Source organism: Ambystoma mexicanum, chromosome 8 (genome assembly GCF_040938575.1).
Source record: "Ambystoma mexicanum isolate Mex_15411 chromosome 8, UKY_AmexF1_1, whole genome shotgun sequence".
Classification (NCBI taxonomy): domain Eukaryota; kingdom Metazoa; phylum Chordata; class Amphibia; order Caudata; family Ambystomatidae; genus Ambystoma; species Ambystoma mexicanum.
The window spans coordinates 246968121-246981269 of NC_090929.1; positions in this window are offsets into that span (position 1 = coordinate 246968121).

A 13149-nucleotide genomic window follows, 5' to 3' on the forward strand; every position below is an offset into this window, starting at 1 on the left:
GAAAATCTTTCTCTTTGCCTCTGCTTTTGCTCCTCCTCTCCTCCTTACCCTGCGGTCTCACTGCCTGAAACTGATTCTGCACTGGTTACCTGGCCATCCTCTGATGTTGGCCCAGGTCCACTTCCCCCCGCCAGTTGCACTCCTGCACTGCCTTTCTGGCATACCCCCTCACTTGAGGACTGTTTGCTGTATCCCTAACAGGTCCACCACCTCCAGATGTCTGCACTTATCCTTGCCCTTGCCACCAACAGGCCGCATTTTCATTCTTCCCATGTGCTGCACTTTTGCCTCCACCTCCTCATGCACTTGGGAGATCTGAGTGCCAACTGGATCAGTAGGTTTGTTGTCTCTGTCTCCCCTCTGTTCCCCCTCCCTTGCTTCGTTGCACCTTGCACAACTAGTGTATAGGCTCATTGTAAATGGCATATCATACAATTTGACATCATATCATGTCATACCCACATTGCATTCATGACAATAGGATGACTGTCACTTACCTTATGCGCTTCATAGTTTTTTTTTCACTTTTTTTTCTCGCAGTACTGCACTTACGAAAATCGTTTCAAAAATGATTGCACAAAAGCACGACTGAATGCATGTTACAAACTTCAAACAAGTACAAGTACAGGCACTGCATGCATTCAAACAGGATGCCTGCCCCTTACCTTGCACACTTCCTCCATAGGCTTATGCACTTCTTTGTACAAGGAGACCTTCTGACACAGTTTTTGCTTACACACCACAACCACAAACCTTATTGAGCAATGCCTTAGTCTCCACAGTCCCATTTTCATGGCTCATGGATAGTACCAACAGAGGCCACACATGTACAAATGAGGACAATGGCACTGAAACCCCACTCATAGACTGTGCCCCGAAAAGCCACCACTCCTTCCAACTGAAAGTTAGCAGCAAAGCCTCTTTCCACGGCATACCTGTGCAGAGCTTGCACAAAGGTTTCACTCACAATGAGTACTCTGAGTCTCTCCATCTCTACTAACCTCACTGCATCAACTTTTTGGGAATGATTTGAAGTGCCCCTTTGTGTCAACCACACCCCGACCCCTGATTGGGAAAATCACACGGTTCCATCTCCATGCCCACCATCCTTAAAAGGGCAGAATGTGGCATTTGGGCATTTCCAGCTACAGAGACTGCCACGCCCCAGTAAAGCAGAGACAGTCATTTTTCTCTATCCACTCCAGCCATGCATGCAAGCCTCTAGGCCCTCACCACAGAGAACACACCATAGTACGCGCTATGTTTAAATGCTCATATCATGTGCACTGCACTCCCCATCTGCAATTGAGACTGCCAGCTTTCACCCTGGGCACACACTTGCATGAATTGCTGCATAATGTTGCGTTGGGTATGCTGAACAGTAAGCAGGAGGCTGTGTACGTTAGCCATAGTTTACTTGTGTGCTGCTCCGCACTTCCTTTCATGCTGCAGTATCTTAAAACACTCCCTAAAGCAAGGTACTTAGAAGGGCCAAACCATAGGAAATGCAAATGGTGACATGTGGGTGCCTATTGTGCAACAGGGCCAAAAATGTTCACCATATGCTAATGTACGCATACCAGCTCACTTCTGCTGGTCTACCAAGGCTACAATGTCCTCCACAACCATTGTGTAAAAGTCACCAACTTCAAATGCATGCAGAGTGACAACTGCATGGTTGCATTATGTTGTGGTGACTGTGATGCAGGCCTAGGCTGTTCAGTGCAGGGGCGGTGAACAGTATGTAGGAGACTTTGTACAATGGCCATATTTTACAGGTGTGCTGCTGAGCACATCCTTTCATGCTGCAATATTTTACAACTGCTCCCCAGTAAAGCAGTAACAGTCCATTTTACCTTTACACTCCAGCCATGAATGCAAGGCGCTAGGCCCTCACCACAGAGAACACACCATAGTACACGCTATGTTTAAATGCTCATGTCATGTGCACTGCACTCCACATCTGCAATTGACTCTGCCAAATTTCACCCTGGGCACATATTTGCATGCATGGCTGCATAATGATGCGTTGTGTGTGCTGAATGGTATGTAGGAGACTGTGTACATTAACCATAATAGTTTACATATGTGCTGCTGAGCACGTTCTTTCAAGCTCTAATATCTTAAATCACTCCCTAAAGCGAAGGGCTTATATGGGCCAAACCATAGGAAATGCACATGGTGACATGTGGGTCCCTATTGTGCAACAGGGGCAATGATGTACACCATATGCTAATGTACGCATACAAGCTCACTTCTGCTGCTCTACCAAGTATACAACGTCCTCCAAAACCATTGTTTAAAAGTCACCAACTTCTAGTGCATGCAGAGTGACAACTGCATGGCTGCATCATGTTGTGGTTGCTGTGATGAAGGCCTGGGCTGTTGGGTGCATGGCCTATGGCCTACAGCATTTGGCCATGCACCCAACCGTCTAGGCCTTGCCTACACACCACGGAATAACAAAGCCATGCAGGCAAACATGTAGGCATGTACCACAATTCAGAAAGGCAACATAGGCACCAGCACTTCTACCCAACCTCTGCACCGTAAAGCAGGGATGCAAACACACATGTTCCACTTACCGTAATGCACAAACATACCACAGTGTTTGGTACAGCTACCCACTTCCATTCAGAAAGCATTGTAATAATGCCAACCAAACAACACAATCTTCACAACATTGGTCCTGCTCCCCACACTCTACTACATGCATACAAGCAATACCGCATATCCAACTGTTACTAATATGCATTAACCAGACTACCCTGGCACATATGTGAACCAGTTCAACCGTAACTTCGTCTATATGCACACTATTCCAATAGTGCACCAAGTGGACACATTGCACAACAGCGCATTGCAGCATCTCCAGCCATACATCAACAACTGTACGATGTGCTAACAATCACCACACCCATGCAATCAACAATGTCTGCAATGCAGCCAAATCACACACACAAAGGAAGAATGTGGCACCTACTTGCTCACAATGGACATAGCTTTTCAACTAGTGGACATATTCTTCTGTACAAGTGCTCCAGCCATGCATCGAACGGGCTATGGACTTACCACACACAACACACCATAGTACACGCTATGTTTAAAGGTTCATGTCATGTGGAATGCACACCCCTTCTGCAAGTCAGCCTGCCAGCACTCATCACAAAAAGAGATTGCCGCTGGAGCTTTCATGCCACAGCGAAAGCTGCCTGCAATCACCACACAAGGTTGTTGCCTAGTGAGGTATCCGTGAATGGCATAGCATGCACGGAGACTGCTGGCACACCACCGTCTTCTTCTAATGAAATATATCACATGAAGCGCTTCTCCCTCCCCCACCCTTTCCATCCCTTCTTCCCACCACCAGATGCGGTAAACTATGTTTTCCAGGCCCTTTCACTGCCGCATTGTCCTCGGATACAAAATGCAGTGTTATCGACAACTATTGACGCACAACACGTCAGTCCACACTGCAGTGCAATCAAAATTTTGCCACAAGGCGACCAGGGAAATGGGATGCCGGAGCAGAGGCAGATATGACTACTTTTAGTTGCCACACTGTTACATACAAGAGGCCCAGCAATGAACACAATGCCTTAGGGGCTTGGCACACACAGCACAACACCATACTCCGACACAGCATGGCAGCGTTTCCCAAAAAGCTTTGATGCACAGCATGCTTCTCTCCAGTCAACCAGCGGGCACGTCCAAAGTTTGTCGACAGCACGCCGCACTGCAAGCCAATGAGCCTTCTGTCTGCGGAGCAAACAGGGAAATGTGTCTGCGGAGCGGAACCAGACATCACTAACTTTTTTAGATGTACAACATTTTTTGCAACAAAAGTACTGGTCGGATTTCCACCAAATACACAAAAGCACACTTTCTGACCCAAGCCCGCACTCCTGCCGCGAATTTGGTGAAAATCCATTCAGCCGTTCGGCATGTAGCCGTGTGCAAAGTATTTCCTCATCCAGTCTATGGAAAAAAAATATTTGGGACCCCCCCAATAACCTTTCCACCCTGCACAAAACCTCACCAAACTTGCTGAAAAAATTCAGAGCGGGCTATATACTTTTTTAGCAAAGTTTGGTGAGGATTCCTCGAGTGGGAGCAATGTTATAAACTGCAAAAAAAGTGGTCTTCATAGGGTTTCCCAACTTAACCACAACTAAACACCTGCTACCGTGGGTCGTGTAATAAGTAATACAAATTGTATATGGTGGAGGCATATAAAATGGGGTGTCATAGCAGGGAATATTTGCATGCGAGTACAGAGGTAGAAGGGAAGTTAACAACTGACATGCTCTGAGGCAACAACTGACATATATAGTGAAGCAGTACTCATTTTGCAATTAAGCGTTATAGGGTTACATAGAGGTAAAAGAGAAATAGAGACAGGAAGGAATTATGGCAAATATAGAGAGATTGGTTTAGATATGATGGAGGATTTGCACCATCCTGAATTTAGTAATATGTGGTACAATGACATGTCTCATTGATAAGAGAGAGGGCACATGGTGGCTGTTATGTGTGCTCCCTGGTCCCCCACGCATCAGGGCAACCAAAATGTTAGTATCCCAAGACATGTCATCATTAGACGTACAGTGAATAGTACATGTTATGTTAACTGCATTTATACTGCGCATTTTCTGCCAAAGGTATCTTGGCAGGAGGAAAAGTCAGGATCCGATCCATTAGCGTGGCCCTAGAAAAATAACATTTTCAGTGCCTGTCTAAACTGTAAGTGGTTTACCATACCTCTCAGGGCCCCTGATAGCACATTCCACCATTGCTGGCAGCATATGAGAGGGCTCAACCACCCAGGTGGGCCAGGTGAACCTTCGGAACTACCACTAAGTTGGCATTGCCTGACCAAAGTGACCAACCTGGGACATAAGGAGGAAATGTATCCTGCAGGTATACCGGTCCCTGTCTTCAAAAGGCACAATACACCAGGCACAAAGATTTAAATGTAATCCTCTGGTACATCTAGCTCTATATCGAATGTGAAGCTTGTTGCAGGCGCATGGAATACGATTGGTATTAATGGAGATAGACTGTGAAAAGTGTGCAGATAACAGTAAATGCCTGCAGTGAATGCTGTGCCTGATCATAAAAATGGATGGTGTACTCTTTGTGTCCTCCTGATGGGAAGGATCAGTGGTTTGCTGCACAGCTGGAGGCCTGGTGGGGTCTGCCAAAGAGGGCATATGGGAAGTAAACAACCTGTGTCAAAAGATATGGACAGCACACAATTCCAAATTAACATGGATCTAAGAAAAAAAGTCCCCATGAAGGTGCAGGCGCAAGAAGAGTAGCAGGTGTGCTTTCAATGAGTTGGAACTGTTCCTGTAGGGAATAATAACATGTGTAACAGGACTTTGCATATCCCAGATCTCAAAAAGGGTACTGCAGCACTCAAGGACATATGTTAGGTGTGGGGTCAGCAGGCGTATATGCACTTTCCGCCATCATGGAGGGAAAAAAATGTGTTGGCCACACTGCATTCAGCGATCCTTGTGGTTCCTGAGGTGGATCTTGGAAATAGCTTCAAACACTGGTGCAAAGCCACATGAATACCCCACACCCCATACCACACAACTCAGAAGAAATAAACTCTCACCCAGACGATAGAAGAGGCATTCAAACTACTTATCTGACGACTCTTCCAAGTTGTTAAAGAAATCGTTGACAAAATAGGCTATGCAACAAACCTGAAGTGTTCTTTGTGTCTATACTGCTACCAGGAGTGCAGGCAGCCACACATGTAAAATGGCTGCAAATAGTGATGTGGGAAGTTATCCAGTTGTCCAATGAAACAGTGCAAGGACTCAATTTGAGCAAGAGTGAAATGAGGGTGATTAGGTTGATGACAATCCAGAATCGCTACTTCCTCGACCTAATCATTGCCATGGGGGGGGTCTGTAGGAAAATCAGACCATCTAGCTGTACCCATCTCCAAATGACACAGAAAATGGGTCCCTGATGCACATTATTGAGGGCCCTTCATAAGATGAAGACAAATCTGCAAACAGAAGGTGGAATTGACAAAGATGATTGGTTCGATAACATGTTCTCATCAGCATCATCATGGATGGAAGCAGTGGTGTAGATACTGGTTCCCATAGTAGTGCTTATATTGGTGATGTTCTGTACATACCAGATGGTCGTTGGATGTTGCATGAAGACGCTCCCAAATAGTGCAATGATGATGGTTACAATTGGGGTAAACAGTGCTCCTCATGGTACAAAAGATGGACAGATCGGACCATTTATGCACCTTTAGACCAAGACCCCACTCTTTCTATCAAATTGAACCTTGAGATGTTGTTGGATAAAGCCATGGAATTAGACTGGATAAATGAACACACCTATAAATTCCTCAACAACCCACACCCAAGGGTTCCCAATTTCTATACGTTGCCCAAAATTCATAAGGATCTTGTTAAACCACCGGGGAGACCTATTGTTGCTGGAATGAGTAGCATCAATCAACCATTGGGAGTGTATATTGACTTTTTTCTGCAACCTTTAATACAACAAACTTCCACATACGTTAGAGATACCACACACTTCTTACAGCAACTACACTCTGTTATTTTTGATTGTGATCACCTGATGTTTACCATTGATGTGAAGAGTCTATACACATCTATACCTCATGACCTTGGGATAGAATCAGTTGAATGGCTGCTGTTAAAAGCACCAGAAATTCGAGCACAGAAGGAATTTATACTATCTCTCCTTCACTTTATTTCAGAGAACTCATATTTTCAATTTCAAGACAAATTCTTCCTTCAAGTGTCTGGTACATCAATGGGGGCCACCATGGCACCATCCTATGCGAACTGTTTTATGCATAAGTATGAAATGGACCATATACTGAATAACCAGGAATGGAACAAAAATATACACCTCTGGTTACGGTTCATCGATGATATTTTTGGAATATGGACAGGCACGGATGAGAGCTTCAGTGACTTTTTCACATATCTTAACAACATCGACCAGCGCATCCAGTTCACCAAAGAGACCTCCAGAGACAGAATCACATTCCTTGATGTTCAGATTGAGAAAAAAGACGCCAACTATTCTACTACATTATTTCGAAAAATCACAGATCGCAATAACTTACTTCACCGCCTGAGTTTCCATCAGTCCAGTTTACTCAAAAATCTTCCTTACAGTCAATTGTTGAGAGTTAAAAAGATCGTGAGCGATCCTGAAGACTACTTAGCACAGCAATTGAACATGAGAGAGAAATTTGAAGCACGTGGATACAGAAAGGATGAATTGGATTTGGCAGTCCAGAGGGTTAATTCCCTTGATCGTGACAGCCTATTGAAAAGTACTACTAAACCCAAGAAAGAACTCAAAACTCCAGTATATGTTTCTAAACTTTCCATTCAGAGTAACAAAATAAAGAATTCCATTAAGAAACATTGGAGCATTTTTAAGAATGATGTAAGGGTCCAGAATCTATTTGAACAACTTCCAGTCTTTGCTTATCAAAGGAGCAAAAAACCTACGAGATGAACTGGTCCACACGAGGCCACCGATGAAAGAACCCATTACTTCACGCACAGGAACATATCCGTGCTTACATTGCATCAATTGTAATTTGGTGATCAAGGGTGACACGATATACCATCCCAGAACAGGCAACAAGATTTTCCTGAAGACATTTGGTACGTGTGATAGTGTGAACATTATATATGGTATAAAATGCCCCTGTGGTAAGTATTATGTAGGACAGTCCACGAGATCAGCAAAGGCACGTTGGAATGAGCACCGTTCGTGCATACGTACATGTAACACCAACTCGGCGGTGGCACGCCACTGGCGTGATGAGAGCCACAACCTGACTCAAATTAGATTTGTCATTCTTGAAGTGTTAAAGAAATCGAATCCCCATGAGGATTTGGGCCTGCGACTCAACCAAAGAGAAACCTTTTGGATAGACAAACTTGGGAGCCTCTACCCAAATGGCCTAAATGAAGAGATTAACTATCACTGTTACATTTGAATCATTGTTTTCCATGCTTGACTTAAGAGGATTATGTTGATACATGAGTGACTAGTACATGATTCCCTTCCTCTACCAATGTACATTTATACCGTGACACTTTGGATGACCTCTCTCTTTAAGGGGGTCATTCATGTCTTTTATTTTAGGATTCAATATGAATTGTTATCACATTAGGATCCAATCACCAACGTTTACACACCATTGTCGCCCTTCCCGAACTTAGGTTTGGGACCCAAGGTAGCGCCTTCCGGGGGCTACCGCATGCGACTGGTGTATTTATGATAAATGTACATGATATATCCACGATTACACCCATTAGTTGTTTATGTAATGGTTTAGATACACATGCTACCCTTGCATGATTTTTTTCCATATATCGCAGTGTGTCTAATATGCTTATTATTATCATTATTATTATTATCATAATGTTTGTTTATTTTATCTATGACATTTTCACTCATTTATACACAATTGTCAGTATGTTTTCTATGTCTATTAGCCTTTTTTTCTCATATTCAATTTTCTGTTCTTTTCCTTCTACAATTCTACATTTATCAGTAGCTTTACTGTAAATTCTTTTTTATCTGGATTCCTGGCTTGAATTGCCTGATTGCATGGAGTGCAATCGTCAGTATGTTTTCTATGTCTATCAGCCTTTTTTATCATATTTAATTTTTGTTTTTTTCCTTCTATAATTCCGTAATTATCATCAGCTCTACTGCAAATTCTTTTTTATTTGAATTCTTGGCTTGAATTGTCTGATTGCATAGAGTGTAATCGGCAGTATGTTTTCTATGTCTATCAGCCGTTTTTCTCATATTTAATTTTCGATTTTTTTCCTTCTATAATTCCGTAATTATCATCAGCTCTACTGCAAATTCTTTATTTCTATGATTCTTAGCCTTGATTGCCTGATTGCATAGAGTGCAACTGCCTATCGGCATCGTGTCGATCAATGGACACATTTGGGTCACGTGTTTATATTAGTATGAGTAACCTTGGGAACGCTGTTCCCTGGCAATGCGGAATGGCGTCCCCTGCTTGACCGCAATCCCAGCCTCAGTACACTCGTAGCTTTACGAGTACAGGTAAGCCTGCAGACCTCTACAACTAGTGTCTATGACAAATTCTGAGACAACCCACTAAAACACATGTTGTTGCACCTACAGATTGAAGAATTGATTTGGTCTGGTTCCCAGACCTTTGATCTTGCGTGAAGTTGTTGTCAACTCCCCGCACATTTTTTCCACGGGCTACCTCGATCCCTTGAGGTAACTTTCCTTGGTTTTCTGATCATGTTCAAATTAACTGTGTTATTTCATTTACACATTATTTATTTTGGCATCTTTTCTTTTCCCTACTGTGTGGCTTCATTCACCTTTTCCATTTACCTTGCAACTCATCGAAAATTGGTATGTTATTTTTATATTGTTTTCACGCATGGTTATATTTTGTAACACAATCACGATTTTGTTTATGTTTTTCAAAACTTGATGCTTTTGGTATAAATGTTCCACAGTTTGTGTAAATTAGACCTGCCCTGATGAAGGAGCTGTATGCTCCGAAATGCATTGGCACTTTATGTCTATAACAATTATGGGATGAGTTAGCCGCGGCCTCACTAAGATTTTTATTAGTGACCAACTTGGAATTTTCTTTTTGATAAACGCATATTACTTTTGGATCCGACTAAGAGATTTATTTGGATGAGTTACATTCTGTAAATACAGTGAACATTTACTAGTTGACTCTAATTTTGCAAATTGCACTGCCCTTGGTAGGGCTTATACAGAGAGCGGCTGTGTGGCCAGGTTTGTTACCTGGTCTTCTGTATATTTTTGTGCTCCACGAGTCAGGGTGTCTCCAGACTCATCGTAGCCAGCTCCTGTGAATTTTTTGAAAGATGATTTATAACCTCAACCTTTTTTGATCTGTTTGAAAGTGAATTTAAACAAGTGGTGCCCACTTACTTACCTTCCTCCCCGGGAATGGCGACCACACCCTTTCCAGATCCCAAGAACTACACTGAACATTGGGTAGAGGATGGAGGATGTATACTAATGAGCAATATGCCAAGCTGGGGAAAGTTTTAGAGATGTGTGTAGGGTTTGGGTACCAAAGGAAGACACTTGGAGGCATTAGGAAGCACAGATAATGTAAGCAGAGTAAGTTAATGTATGATTAAATAGAGTGGGAATGCTGGGATGCATGCCCTGCTTCATTGCCCACCCAGGAGATTTAGATGGAGAGCAATAAGCTAAGAGTGCATGTACCTAATTTCTTGTTGTGGCACGGGAGGGGAGGGAGGGATTTTGTATAGAAGGAATAATACAGCTTTAAGGAAAGATGTAGATGTTATGTTTTCTAAGTGCTGAAGGCTCACTGAACCATGGCCATTTTGGAAGTTAGGCCCTGCATGGCCAGGACCTAATACTAGGGAATAAAAACTGTGGACCTCAGCAAGAATACCCACCCCTGCTCCCATCCCAGGTGATAGTTTAGAAGGTTGTTCTATCAACTAAGAACAGAGCGCTCTCTTGTCTCACATTCTAGGCCCATGTAATCTGAAAGGCATATGCCCAACAGAGCACGGGTGGGTTGTGCCTAGTTTTTGAAGGACCGGCGTTCGGGACTACACAAATCCCGGACCGCAAAGAAGAAGAAATCCCAGAAGGTTGCAAGTACACAACAGAAACAGGTGAGAAGGGTAGAAACTTGTGATAAAATCTGCCTAAAGTGTTAAGATAATTAGGCATGTGGCATGTGGTAGAGTTCAAGTTTTAATTGTGAGGCTTCTGGGAGTTAGGTCTTGGACTCCTTCAAACGATCCATATGAGGCAACATGCACTTATAGCATATTGTCATTTGTTTCTCTAGCATTGTTTTCCTTGTTTATCCTTGAAGAGAACTAAAGGTTTCATAATGCCAAATACTAGAGCTCATCCCATTAAAATGATGTGTGGACAAATTGCTGAACTCCCTTTCCAGTCTAAGAGTGTTGATTCATGGATTGTTAAGGAATTTGCTTCTGAAAAGTCAAAACCTAGGAGTTTGGGAATTATGCCACTTGGTCGGAGTGCTCCTCCTACTAATGTAGGATTTAGGAATAATTGTGTGTCCAAGGTTATGGCAAGAAATGCAGGCAGAATACAACATTTTCGAGATGAGAATATGGATTTAATTTAGGAGGATAATGATTCTATTTTGCCCATCCCTATGACAAGACTAGAGCTGACCACGGAAGAAGTTTTTTGTAGAAATGACTATGCAGGTCCATTAAGCGTATACATGGCTGAGAGTCATTCTGGAAATCATGTCAATCAAACTTTGGCGTTGTCCAAGGCAATGTAGCCACCCTTTTAGTGCATCGACAAGACCATAAGTAAGGTCCTCACTCAGGTCCCCTTGGATATTAATGGTGTAGATGTTAGATCTACCTGTATTGTGAGCTGGCAATCCATTAAAAAGAGGGTTATCTTCAATATTAATCAACGATAACTAGTTTGGACTCTTTTGACGCAGCGTTAATGCGGATACCTATTGAAAGGATTGACTTTCAGTGGAAAATTAATTTAAATGAAAACCAGGTCCCTCCCAAACATAGCCATTCAAACAGAACTGTTCAAAGTTAGTTGTGGGGTGGCTAGTGGAAATGAAAGCATTGAACCCCGTATCAATCTGAATTGTTTGGCCTCTAGTATTGCATCAGGGCCTGCACTGGTAGATTTGCCATGTGTTGACACGTTGGTTCAACAAAAGACCATGGTCTCTACGACCCCCACATATATTTGAGGTGCTTATCCTTGTGTGCGGGATGTTTGTAGCAAAAAGTTCACAATGCCTGAGATTTCTAATATACATCAATGGTCACTCCTTATGGACCATATGAACATTAGTCTAAGTGATGTGGATAAGCTGGAGAGGACGGAGACTGAGAAGCTTTAAAAACAAGGTTTTGCCCTGTATTCACATGAGAGTGGGCAATAATTGCATCAGGATGCAAGATCTGAGACTTCTTTGGAGTATGCAAATCCCGGACTGCTGTACGAAGAGTAATGCAGACTGTATTGTCATTGGCGGAGCCTAAAGCAATTTTCCAGGTTTTCTGAGTTGTTATAAAAAGCTGAAGAACATATCACCTGTTTCGAACATAAGATTTGTGCTTAATTGACATGTGGAGTCTTCGACTTTTGTTTTTGTTTTTTTAGGAGAAATTCTGTACACTTTAGAGGGGGTGGCTAATGCTGTTGAGTGGATGCCTGCACTGCTGTAATTCTTGCCCATGTGAATGCTAAGATGTTTTCATTTATGGTGTTGATGTTTGTGTTATAGTGTTGTGTTGTTTGTTTAGCACTCTGCGGCCTATGGGCGGGTGGCAAGGTATAAAAATTAACCTAAACTAAATGTAATTGTACATCCATGTATGTTAGATGTTGTATGATGGCATGCAAGATGAGGAGGCTGTTCTCCCACCAACAACCGGGGTACTGCAGGTAAACAATATTACATCTGCTCATGTGGATCCCTCAACATGATCAGCTTTTCTTTTTCTTAGTAAACAGGAGACAATGAAGAACATGACAAAGTGTATGCTCTATCCCCTCATATCATGAATCAGATACTTATTCTTTGATTACACCACAACTAGCGTAGGAGATCAGGCAGAAAAAGTGGGTGGAGGAACTGAAGGATGTATGTAATTGTTAAGTGTGAGCAAGTACTTAACACTTCAGACACTCGCTTTACACCAGTGTACAGGGCTTTTCAGAAATCATCCAGAAAAACATGATTTATTTATTTATTTATTTATTACATTTGTTATACGCCCAGACCCTGAGGTATCACAGTAGTTACAGACAGTGGCAAATACAATCTTAGAATATAATAAGGCAATAAAAGAGATAAAATATGTTTCTAGCGGTTATATACACTGGCATGGGTTAGGTTCTGTATTCATGTCAGAATTTATTAAAAAGCCAGGTTTTTAGAGACTTTTTAAAAGATGGGAAGGACGTTTCCAACTTGATATTAATAGGGAGGGTATTCCAGTGTCTGGGGATGAGTACTTTGAAGCTACTACCGCCTTCTTTTTCTCTCTTATATCATGGGATGTCGAG